General features: G+C 48.6%; 1 protein-coding gene across 12 annotated transcripts in view; it reads left to right on the forward strand.

Annotated features, from left to right (window-relative positions):
* Positions 1-12440, forward strand: part of IL19 (interleukin 19) — a 102571-nt gene that overhangs the window by 21102 nt on the left and 69029 nt on the right. The window contains exon 5 of one of the 12 annotated variants that reach the window (XR_015766523.1): positions 6102-11521. The exons of 6 other annotated variants lie outside the window; for them this stretch is intronic. The gene's annotated coding sequence lies outside the window, so the exon portion shown is untranslated. 5 more of the 12 variants (XR_015766526.1, XR_015766527.1, XR_015766525.1 and 2 more) reach the window with 5 other exon arrangements.

The raw sequence follows: 12440 nt of genomic DNA on the forward strand, positions 1-12440 counted from the left end.
GTTTCCATTTATAAAACGATTGTGAATCTATTATGTGCTTGTGAGGTGTGTAGCTCTGTGCTTGGGAAGTAGAGATGGGGGTAAGGGTTGCTTAGATATTTTTGTCCTAGGGAAATACTTGAAGCTTTAGAATCTTTGCCAACAGAAGAGGGTTTCTACTGTATTTTATCTCTGAGACATGACTGCAGTCGTGTTAAAAGGCATAGTTTGGCATGTCCTCCCACCAAGGAGCCCCTCAAGCACCATCTCTCTCCAGAAACCTTATTCAAGAGAGCAGACAATTGAGTGTTTCCTGCCTATTCTGATTTTGCCTATTCTGATTTTTATCTCCAAAACATGCCCCCCACTCTGAATCCTCAACCACACTCCACATATTTTGATGTATGCTTTAGATGCACATCTGTATCACATGTGTGAAGAGCCAAATGTTTCCTCCATCCTGGTTTCATGCCACTTCTGCTGTGACTGTGTCATTTACATGAAGCCTTATGTCATGAACCCTTTCGGGAAGGGAGCAGGATGGTGCCACCGTGTCCAGTGTGATCTGGATTCCGTAAGTCAGCTGTCCTCAAGCTGCTCGGATGCAGGACCCCTTTGCATTCTTCAAAATTGTTGATGATCCCAAGGAGCTTTTATTTAGGTGGATTCTATCTATCAATCTTTATTGTATTAGTAACCAAAACTGAGATATTAAAAAAGTCCATGTATGACTTTTAAAGTAATAATAAAAATTACATGTTAACATCAATAACATATTTTTGTGAGAAATAACTCTATTTTCCAAATCAGAACACATTTGGTGAGCAGAGTGGCCTTGTTTGACATTTGTTCCAAATCTTTTCAAATACCTGGTTTAATAGAAGAGTTTGTATTCTTACCTCTGTTTCTACATTGAATCTGTTGCAATCTATTGTTTAGTTTGAAGTGTATGAAGAAAATCCAGCCTCACATAGATATATAGTTGGAAAGAGGAGGACCCCTCAGGGGTTCTTGGGGCACCCTTTGAGAACCACTGGCTTGAGTGTTTAACAAACATCTCTGGGTGAGGATGAATGAATGGGAGGAGGGTGGTCAAAGTTTGGCCTCAGAGGAAGGCGTGAGGGGGATACCAACAGGACAACTGATCTGGAGGGAGAAGGGAGACACCCACTGCTTCATGCTTGTCTTCCCAATTCAGAGTTTCCAAATAGCCAGTGTGTGGTCCTTCAGCACAGCCACTGCTGTGAGCATCAACGTATGTCATGGAAGCTGAAGGGCCTCACACGCGGTGTTTGTGGTTTCAAGTCAGAATGCATGGGAGTTTTGGGGCTGATTTGCAGTGCCCTACCGATTACTGTAAATCCCCTTCCAAGGGGCCTCGGGCTTAGGACCAGGTCGTAGGGGCTGGGTGCGGTCAGGGGGCACAGGGCTAGTAGAGGGACTCCACTGCAGGCTTATTTGGGGTTCTACTTTCCATTTCCACTTTTAGTTCTTTTCTCTCTTTCTTGCTCTTTCTGCTTTCTCTTTGGTTAGCTTGTGCTTTCTCAGTTTTCAGAACAAACTGAAAATAACATCAGATGTTTTCCAGTCTGGTGGCCAGGATTTATCCAATCAAAACAACACAAGTCGCTTTCCCCTCCCTTCTCACTCCCTGCAAAGTTGAGCGGCACACACGGTCAGTGGGCTTTTACTGATCTGCCTACTTTAGCAATCACTTTGGTAAGGGGGGCACCTTTTTAGCAACTGGGTCAGACGTGGTGGGTTCACATTAAAGTTTGATCCCTAGCCGTGCTGACTGGGAGACTCTATAGAATGAGCAGAAGCAGAATTTCTTTTTTTATGGAGCCAGACTAAGAACTCCCAAGGCCCTAAGATGCTTCAACATCCAAAAATAGTTCTAAATAACATATCACTAAACTATAAAATGTATTTAAGGGAGTCCCACAAGGTCCCAATACTTTTGATGTATCAGTGCTGTTGCAAGTATATCCATACTTGTAAAAAAAAATACTGTTCTTTCAAAAAATTAAAGAGAATCTGTTTGTGCCTTGGCTTTGTGGTGATCTCGGACTGTTCCGAGGAGTAAGATCAAGAGTTTCAAGCAGGAGATTGGATATAAATTGAGATCAAGTCGTTGACTGATAGGTTTCAAGATTCCCCGATGGGCTGGGGATTGCGCACTCATGCCTCTCTTACATGGTATATGCTCTCATGTACCTCCTCTGACAGCAAAGGCTTTGCTTTGGCAGCAGAACTCCCCACCTTACCATGCCCCACACCCGTGGGTCCAAGTGGTCGGTTACTGGAAACCACACGACGCGCCCTGCCTTTGGGCTGGTCTTTGCAGGAGAGTGTGGTTGGTTAAGTGTGTGGGTCCTAGAGTCAGACTAAATTTGCCACCCAGCTCTGCCCCTACTGTCGGTGTGACCTCGGGCAGGCTGCTACACTTTCTTGTGCTGCAGTATCTACAGCTGGTGATGGAAGCCTGCACTGCAGGGGTGTCGTGAGCCTTGAACAGAATGGTGTATGTGCATAAATGCTTCCAGAGTGCCTGGCACCTAACAAGCAGCCAATGCATCTGAGTTGTGGCTATTGATGCTTTTCCATGGGCATGTTCGGCTGCTAGAGCCAGGTGGCCCCGACGCCTCCGAACAGGACAGGTTCTCCACCCCAGTATTCTGAGGACGGTGAAGAAATGTCAGTCCCAGTAGAAAAAGCTCTGGCTCCGGTGTCCAGGAGAACCGCTTCCAGCCCTGGCCCTCCCCCATGAGATCCCGGACCCATTCCTTTCCATCCCTTGCATCGATAAGTGGGGGGCTTGACAGAGTTGTTTCCCAAAGGTGCTTTCCAAACCTAATATCCTAGAATTTTGTGGTACTCTTCTCTCCCCTCTGTGTCCTTCCTGGTAGGAGCTAGTTGGCAACATGAGCTTCTAATGCCTATCTGCCAAATCCACTAGGTCAGCTCGATGCCAGGCCCCTTCTTCTGGCTCATAGCCTCTACCCAGCCCTGGAAGCACCGTTCTGTAAGAGAAACAAAACCTTTTCCTCGGGCAGCTTTTGCGTGTGTTCACCTGTATTTCCTTCTCGCAATCCTGGCCCCCAGCGTTCTTGAGGTTGCAGTTTCATTGTGAGTCAGGTCTGCTGAGAGCAGTGGAAAGCAGAGGGGCCTCTGCTTGGCGGGGAGGACGTGATGCTGCCTTTTCCTCAAGAGCGCTGCCTGGGGGGCGGGGAGTGGTGGCGGGGGCGTGGGAGGGAGGTGATCACCTTCAGGAAGTGGATTTTCACATTGACTGTCTCTGGGAGGAAAGAATATTACTGGAAAGCCCTCGAGATCACTTGACATCTCTTTCAGGAGGGCCTTCAGGTTCTCAAGAAATTATTTGTACCTTGCAGTAGAATGTCTGTGTCATTCTGGTATCTGTTGCGAGGCAGGCCAGTGCTGGGGAGGAAGTGCTCTTAGTGTCGTTGGCTTGTGCCATGAGTCTCAGGTAACAGATCTCCGCGGTGGAGGTGACTGTGTGGTGCCGGATGTCCATGGCAGAGCACAGTGAAGCCTGTTGGAGACCTGCTTCTGTCCCGGGGGTGGGGGGTGGGGAGGTGGGGGCCAGCTGCCATAGGCTTTGAAGCAAGGAGTGGAGTCCTTCAGCCCCTCAGTGGTATCCCACGGGGAAAAGGAGAAAAGGCAAGGAGTGGATCAGATTTAGAGAAGCAGGGAAGAAGCTATTAAAAAAAAAAAAAAAGGCAAGAACCCCTTAGGTGTGCTGACCCCAGAGGCTGAGTTCTATGTAGGGCTGGGGGGTGATCTGAGACAGGGAAGAAGGTGAATAGGTCATCTGGGAGCTCTTGGTCAAGCAGGCCAGAAGGCAGGGGTTTCAATAGAGGGGTTTACATCTGGGGTGTCAAGTGAGGGTCCCCTTGGGGGGGGGGAAGTGGACAGATACCCCCAGAGAGAGGTCCCAGGGAGAGGGAGTACAGTGTGATAGAAGGTGACCTGAGATCATTTTGTCCATTTTGAATGTTGCCTAAGGCTGGTTAAATGTAAGAGAATGAAATCCTCCTTAGATGGCCAACAGGCACAAGAAAAGATGCTCCACATCACTCATCATAAAGGAAATGCAAATCAGAATCACCATGAACTGACACCTCACACCTGTCAGAATAGCTAGTATCAGAAAGACAAGAGATAACAGGTGTTGGCTGAGAAAAAGAACCACCCTGCACTGTTGGTGGGAATGCAGACTGGTGCAGCCACTCTGGAGAACAGTATGGAGGTTCCTCAAAAAACTAAAAATAGCATTTCATCCAGCAGTTCTGTTTCTGGGTGTTAATCAGAAGAAAACAGAACCAACTTGAAAAGATTTCTGCACTCCAAGGTTCACTGCGGCATTAAATAGCCAAGATACGGAAACAACCCAAGTGTCCAGTGTCCATCAATGAATGGATGAAGAAAATGTGGTATATATATTATTTGGGCTTTAAAAAATGAAATCTCACCATTTGTGACACCGTGGATGGACTTTGAGGACATTATCCTAAGTGAAATAAGTCAGACAGAGAAAGACAAATACCTTACAGTCTCACTTATATGTGGAATAAAAACAAAAACAAAACCCCCAAGCCCAAGCTTGTAGATACAGAGAATAGACTGGTGGTTGCCAATGATGGGGGAGTGGGGAGGCGGGTGAAATGGGTAAGGGGGTCAAAATGTACAAACTTCAAATTATAAAATAAATAAGTCATATATACACATAATGCACAGCATGGGGCATACGGTCAATAATATTGTATTAACCTTTATGGTTACACATGGTAATTGGATTTATTGTGGTGACCATTTCTCAGTGTATACAAATGTTGATTTCCTATGTGGTAAACATGAAACTAATCTACTATTATATGTCAATTATACTTCAATTGAAAAAGGAGAAATTATCTTTTGTAAATCTTGTAGACCCTAGCTCCCAAAAACCTGAACTGAAGTTGGTGCTATTTATACAGAATAACCCAGTTGCATCGTAGGCTACAACAAAGCCACATTTTTTACAATGAGTTTCTCTGAAGACATTGTTCCAGGTTCCAAAAAAGTGACTCAAACATCTGTAGAGAAGCTGAAAGCTACCTGCACGGCAGTGGGCAAACATGTACCTGCTCAGGGGAGCTGCGAGGGTCCCCTGTGCGGGGGAGGGGTGCTGCTGGGGCTTGGGCCTGGGGGTGGGGAAGGAGGGGGATAACAAGACATCCTCAGTGGGGTGTCACTGGCCAACTGGCCTTGACGTAGCTCTGTCATTGGCGTCCAGGATCCCACAGGTGCTTCCACCAAGTCCTATCATATCTGTCAAAATAATAGCCATCTCCTGGATATGAGAAGCAAATGGGACCAGTGCTTGTCACGGTACCTGGCACAGAGCTCTACTCGGGGACGCTCACCTGGCCATCCACTGCCTCCCGTAGAATGGCTCCGTCACGACTCCACCGCTCCGACAACCACCATGGTCACTCGAGTCAGCACAGCTCTGACTGTCGATGCCACCACAATTTCCCTTTCCCTTCGGGGCCTCCTGAAATGACTTCGAACATCCAAAGGGGGGTGCAAGGGGAGGTAGAGTTGGTTTCCTCTCTGAGCCCTTCCTGATGGGGGGAGTTAGGGGGGTGCCGGGGACAACAGAGGCAGGGCCCTTGGAGGGGGCAGATGATGGGGGGAGCAGGACACGGGAGCTTCTGGTCAGTAACCACAGCTGGGGCTTCCGTTTCATTTCATGTAAAATCAGAGGGCTTTTGGGTAAACTGGAGGTGAGGAGGAGGGCCTGGGTTGCACACAGGAGGCCGCATAGAGCCAGAGGTTGCTCCTGTAGAGGCCACAGCGGCAGGAAAGTTGGGGTTGAGGTGCTAGGGCAGTGCGCCGAGGTCTGGGGTTGCAGAAATGGTGTGAGGGATGCTTCACATGGACCCCACCCTTGGTCCCCTGTACTTCCCCTCTAGCCAAGCTAAAGGCCATGAGAAAGTTTACTGGCATTACCATTCTAAAAACAACAGAGTTAACTCTTTAAATGCATCGTTCCCTTCAACCCCGGCCCACCAGAGAACAGAATGCGTTCCTTAAGCCGTTTTGGATTTCTCCAGCCTGTAGGCCCATCTTCCTAATGCGCCCATGTCATCACCGAACTCCTGTTTATACGAACGCTTAGAACGGAATCCCACCTTCCGAGCCTGGCATTCACAGTCCCGAACGTCTTTGCAGCCTTCTGGCCCGAAGATTTTCTGCCCAGGGTCTCTGGCCCAATCAAGAGGGCTCTCAGCCTGTGGTCAGAAGACACCGTGTTCTCTCACAACTCCTCTGCCTCCATAGCTCATGGCTTTATGGACCTGCAGTGGCCGGACCCACCTGCTCCCCTTCCATCCAGCAGAGTCCTTCAGCGCCACCTCCTCTGTGAGCTTTTCTTTACCAATCTCAGCCCACTGAGCTTTCTTGCTATTTTAAAAGACCCTCCAGTGCTTATGACCGTGCGTGGCCGTACTCGGTGCGCACCACCTAGAGCTGTGAAGCATCTTTCCTGTGTTTGTTTGCATGTGTGTATGCATGCACATGTTGTCTATGTGCGTATGTGTGTATTTTGTCCTCGGAACCTGGGCCTATGTTCCACGGATGCCAGCGATGGGGGAGACACAACGTAGCCCCGTGGGAATATTTTGTTCATTTTGGCTAACAGGAGTTTAAGATTCTCAAATGGCAAAGACCTACACCCCGAAAAAGGAGAGCTGTGGAAGTTGTGTCTTCCCTCCGTGTAGCTGTGGAGATGCCTCCCAACTTCAGCGAGCCTCGGTTTCTGTCTCTGTGAAATGGGGGAGACTCTTTCTTCAGTGTTTTTCCTCTCTTGCAGAGGATCAAAGAGGCTTGCGGAGAGGTTGAAACACCCGAAGGCCACAAAATAGCTCAAGACATAAAAGAGTTCCCTTGTGGTCTTATCCTTGACTCAAGGAAGAAGGACTTCGTGGCTTTTCCCAGAACCAGCAGCAGGAGGAAGCTCTAGGAATTTCTCATGCCTCACCATGCCACGAACCCCCAAGCCACGCAGGCTTTCCCTAGGCTCTTCCTTCCCACTGGTCCATGTGGTGCTGTCTGTCAGGCCTCACTTTCCTTCCTACCAACCGCATCACAGCCATGGGAATCTGAGCTTTTCAGAAAGCTTCCTTCTAAAATCCCCCTCTGCTCAGGGTTCACAGGGAGCCTGCAGACCTTCCTTCCTGTGACATGTCTGGGGAAACACACTGGTCTGCAGATCTATTATTCATCCTCTCAATCCAGAGATGGTGAGCTTAAGCAATCAGATCTGGTGCGAGTGTAAGTGTGTGCTTGTGTGTGTGCGTGGGTATGTGACTCTGCAGCTCTCCTATGAATAGCTCCTGCTATCTGTCTGCTTCTACGTAATGTGTATCTACTGTGTGCCATGCACGTGACACCGCCCGACACAAGGCCGAGGCCCCCAGACCCCTGCTGATGCCCACATTTGACTGCTGCCTGGCTTAGAGGGTTTACCTTGATCACTCTTTGATTTCTTTTTTTCTGCTATTTTATTTATTTATTTGAGAGAGAGCATGAGCAGTGGGGAGGGGCAGAGGGAGAGGGAAAGGAAGACTCCCCTCTGAGCAGGGAGCCCGATGCGGGGCTCGATGCCAGGACCCTGAGATCGCAACTTGAGCAGAAGGCAGACCCTCAACTGATTGAGCCATCCAGGCGCCCCTTTGATTTCTTATTATATGCCACACTGGACCCCCCAAACTTAGACCTTTCAAGAAACTATGCCATGTAGCTTCCTATAAGAGCAAGACTTTTCTCAAAGTAGCCATCCCTGTTCACTAAACTTTCCTTCTTGGAAACTGCTAGACTACTCCTCTATATTCCTTCTACACTGCATTCGCTCAGAATTCCACCCTCCTCCCACTCCACTGCTTCAGAGCACACTGCCATGCACTCAGCCTCCAGAAGCATCTCCCAAGAAGCCACCCCCAGATTCTAGGAAGCCTTTAGAGATCGGAAATGGTCCAGTTTAAATCCAAAGGGCTGTCGTCCATGCAGATCATTTACCCGGTCTAGCTCTTCCATGGGAGACCTAAAAGACTTCTTTCTAAACTAGAAGAGAAGTCGGAGTCATCTGGTTCAAGTCCCTGCTTTCCAGACATTGAGTACACATCCTGGCGCCAAGCTTTGTCCTGAAGCCTTTCAGAGAAGGGTCCTAACATCTAATGATCCTGGCGGTCAGGACATTTTCTGCAACCAAAGCCCTGTCCCGCTTTCCTCTAAACCTGCTGCTAGCTTCAGGGAGCACCCAGAGTTCCAGATGGTCAAAACCTCCTTCCGTTACCATTTGCCCTGGTAAAGGGAAATTATACAAATAGTTTCTGCGTGTCTTGAGTGACATACTTACATGCACCATGTCATTCGGTTCCCTCAGCCGCCCCGGGAGGTAGGCAAGGCCCACCTCACTGTTGGTTTTGTGATGAAGAAACTGAACAGAGAGAGGTTAGCCGACTTGCCCAAAGTCGGGTAGCCGGGATGTGTGGGGTTAAGGGTGGAATCCAAGTACTTACAGGTCTTGGAGATGGGAGGGATTTGGGAGTTTTTTTTTTTTTTTTTTAGGTAATTCCATATTTTCAGGTAATTTCTATATTAACCCTCTCTTTTTACCTATGAGGAAATCGCAGTCCAGAGCCTTTAAAGAACTCGCCCGAGTGGCAGAGTCAGAGATAGAACTTTGGTCTCCTGCTAATCAGTTCATCTCTTTCCCCACATCGCCATACCGAGATGAACAACACGGCTTTGATTATTTTTAAAATGTTAAAAATTGGCATTACACCTGGCACTAACGTAATGTTATATGTCAATTACACCTCAATAAAAAAAAAAAAAAGAAAGACGCTGCAAGTGCGTGGTCCTCCCCCCATCCTCTCAGTATCCCAGAAGAAAACCCGAGGCCCCTGAGGTCCCATCATTGCTGATCCACAGCCCCTTTTCCTGTCTGTAGCCTCCCTAAGGGCACACAATTAGAGAAAAATACCCACCACTTCCCAGATGGAAAAAGAGGAGCAACCCCCACCCTCCAAGGTTGGCAACCATAGAAGGTAAACAACACTGAGTCTCAATACGGTTCATCGGCAGAATTTTCCCCAGAGCCAACGGCCTGTGTCAGAGCTATATTTTCCACTTTGGCTACTATGATTTGGTTGTGGCACCCTTGCTTTCTTTCCTTTTGATGGTGCAGACTCTGACGCAGGTTTAGGGCTCTGGCAGGTGTCTGGGGCTTTACAAGCCTATCCCTGGCCTCCGACACCTCATCTCCTCACTCCCCCTCCCTTCCCTTCCTGACATGACCAGACCAGCTGGGGCAGAAGCAGGTGCAGGTAGGGACTTAGGGCTCTGCCATCCCCAAAATCCCCTTTACCACGGGCCTGTAGCCTGAAGGGAAAGCAGGCAGGACACAAGGCGAGATCTTGGATTTTATAGGGGTTTTTCTTAGAACACATTCCAGAAAGTTTAGGATGACTTGATAGATGACATCTGGTATCTTCCTTCATTCCTTCTTGTTAAGTTACTCTCTACTGTGTAGCTCATGTGTGTGTGATACATTTGTGGAGAGTAGGGCTTTCCCAGGGCTGGTCAGATTTACCATCTCATCTGCTGATCACCATATGAAGGATAGATGATAGCTGTCACACCCACTAATAATCATATTCCAATCAGAGGGCCAGAGTCACCTCTTCCACTTCCTCTTTGGGAAGGACATCATTTCTGGGGATGGCTGTAGGACTGGATAGAGAAAACTAGTCAAGGAACACAATTTGTTCATTATGAGAGCAAGGCTGGGAAAATTCCCAGAGGCCTTGCTCCTGGCTGAGTCCAGAGAGTCCCCAGGATTTGAGTTTTGCTCTCTGCATACCGTGCCCAGCCCTATCTCTTCCTGTCCCCCAGGGTCAGCTCTCCAGGGCCCTGTCATCAGCTGTTTGGCTTCTAAAGCCTCCTTGTGGTTTCCTTCACCAACAGCTTCACCCTTACCAGGTGCTCTCTTCCCTACCCCCTGGAAAACACCATTTTCTTAAAGGTAACCGGCCAACTGAATACTAAAATGCAGGTCATAACTGCAATTTCCCCTCCTCTCAAGAAAACTTGTCTAGTTTACACTGTAGTATTGCAGATAGGGTGTCTAGGTAAGTTGCGGGTGCGTGCATGCGTGCATTCGAGGGCAGAGTGGGGGCAGGCCCTGGGCCTTCCCAGGCTGGTTGGATTGATCATCTCACTTGGCCTTCCCAAGCTGAAAGATGAATAGTGCCAGTCATGGGCAGATGTCCACTTCTCTGGACTTACCGTATCCTGGCAATATCTGTGACTTCAAAGTGCTGAGTTTGAGATGCCTTCTCTTTGTCCTAAGCTACTGAGGAGCCTGGGGAGGAACAGAAAAAGTCCACACTGGAAAAAATATATAAGTCTGCCAACTGCCTACCCACTTCCTGAATAAACGTGGTCGGGTATTCCTGAGCCTGGGGGCGGGTCTGAATTCCTCATGCCATCTTCTCCTTCCCCAGTCCCACACTGGGCATGGCCTCCACCCCCCTCCCCATCACATTAAGGGCTGCATTTTGTTAGTAGTGGTTTATGCTCTCAGGCAGGGTCACCCTAGGAAAAAATGAGTAATGACAAAACATGATTGCCCTGGTTGCCCCTTTGGGGTTCAGCACATTCATGTTCCTTCCCTTTTTAAGAGCTATTTTCAGGACAGAGCATGATATAAATATCATGTATTCTTTAAACAATAGAAACAGAACAAGGGCTAACCATTGGAATGTATCAGACACTGTTCTAAAAGGTGTGCATGTGTTAAGTCCTTTAATATTTACAACAATCCGACTATAGATCTGTGTAATTGATGGCGGTACCTCCATCGGCCCATCTTACAGTTTTGGCGGGGCGAACTGAGTGTCAGAGGGGTGATGTGCTCAATCCAACCTCACACAGCCAGTTAAGTATCAGAAGCAGGATTTGAACCTGAGCAGTGTGACTGCAGAGGCCACACACTCTGTTGTCCCTTAACAGAGTTATGGGGCAGCCAGCAGCATATTAGGAAAACCATAGGCTTTGGAATCAAAGACGTTTCAGTCCTAATTCCAGCTCTGCCAACTTCTGCTGAGTGGCCTTGGGCAAATGAGCTACGGAGCCTCTTTCCAATCAAAGAGTCATAACTACCCATTTCACAGGGTTGTGTGAAAATGAGCTGCAATGAAGTTATTTAAGGTTCACCAATACCCAGTAAACGTTGGTTCCCTCGTCCCTTTTCCTGTCCCTCCGTGGGAAATGGTTTGCATTTTATCAACACTGGAGTGAATGGCGTTCAGGGCCAGTAGATGGGAAGCATTTGTGGATAGTGTTTGTAGGAGACCCAAGCAGGCGGCTGACAATCAGCTGGGGAGGTCCTGGGGTTGCCTCCTGCAGATGACTTTTATAGTTGCTGATACTTCAGTCGAGTTTGCTCTCTGAGGAATTTGAGGGTGGGGTGGGGTGGGGGATGGTGGCGATTTTTAAAAGAACGTGAGGCAGCTGGTGATGGCTGCTTCGGGGGCAGCACGTGAGCCAAGTTCCAGGAGGGGAAAGCCATGAATCAGGAGTCATGTAGCAAGACAGGGTTTTCCTTCAGGCCGGATTTGGTCAGCACGGGTCCACGGTTCCCTTGAGGGATTCCCCGACGGTATGCCTGGGCGGCCACGCTCGGGTAGAATGCTTCTGATTCCCCCATCTGGCCTGACTCACCCCAGCCCCCAGATTGCTCAGTGACGCTGACCTTCGTCAAGGTGCTGCTCGGAGAGTCAAATAGGACCCCAGCAGGCATTCCCCTCACCCACCACAACCCGGGGGCCAGGGGGGCGGGGAGGCTGAACAAAATGGTGTGTCTTTTTCAGTTCTGGGAAAGGTTGGGTCTTCCTTTCACTCTCCAGCTCGCACCTGGAACCTCAAAAATCGGAAAAACATGAAGACTGGAAAAAAATAATTATAATAATTATCAATGCTTTCTGAATCTTTGACACTAGTCAGTTAGTCATAGCCGCAGTTTGGTGGCTGTGATGATAACACCTCGTTGGCCTCATTAACAGTTAGTGATGATTAATTACCTCATCCAATTGCTGGGCCAGAGAGGAGTGTGCTTGTTAACAAGACGGAGAAGCTGAGCACCAGGGGAAAGAGAATGGGACACAGCTGACACCAGGTGTGGGTAAAGGCCCTTGGGGCAGAGGCTAATTTTAGTGCACCTGAGTCATGAGGGTGAATCCCCAGGTCTGAGATCATCATTCAATGCCTCAAAGCCATCTAGAGGGCTTCCTGGTCATGTCTCCTCTTGACCCTTCGGGTGATAGGTAGACAATGTTTCCAGCACCCTGGGGACCACAGCCAGGCCGGTCTTACTCTGTCATCATTAC

The sequence above is a fragment of the Eumetopias jubatus genome, unplaced genomic scaffold (assembly GCF_037043125.1).
Source record: "Eumetopias jubatus isolate StellerSeaLion01/CBP00866 unplaced genomic scaffold, mEumJub1_p1.0 scaffold_12, whole genome shotgun sequence".
NCBI lineage: Eukaryota > Metazoa > Chordata > Mammalia > Carnivora > Otariidae > Eumetopias > Eumetopias jubatus.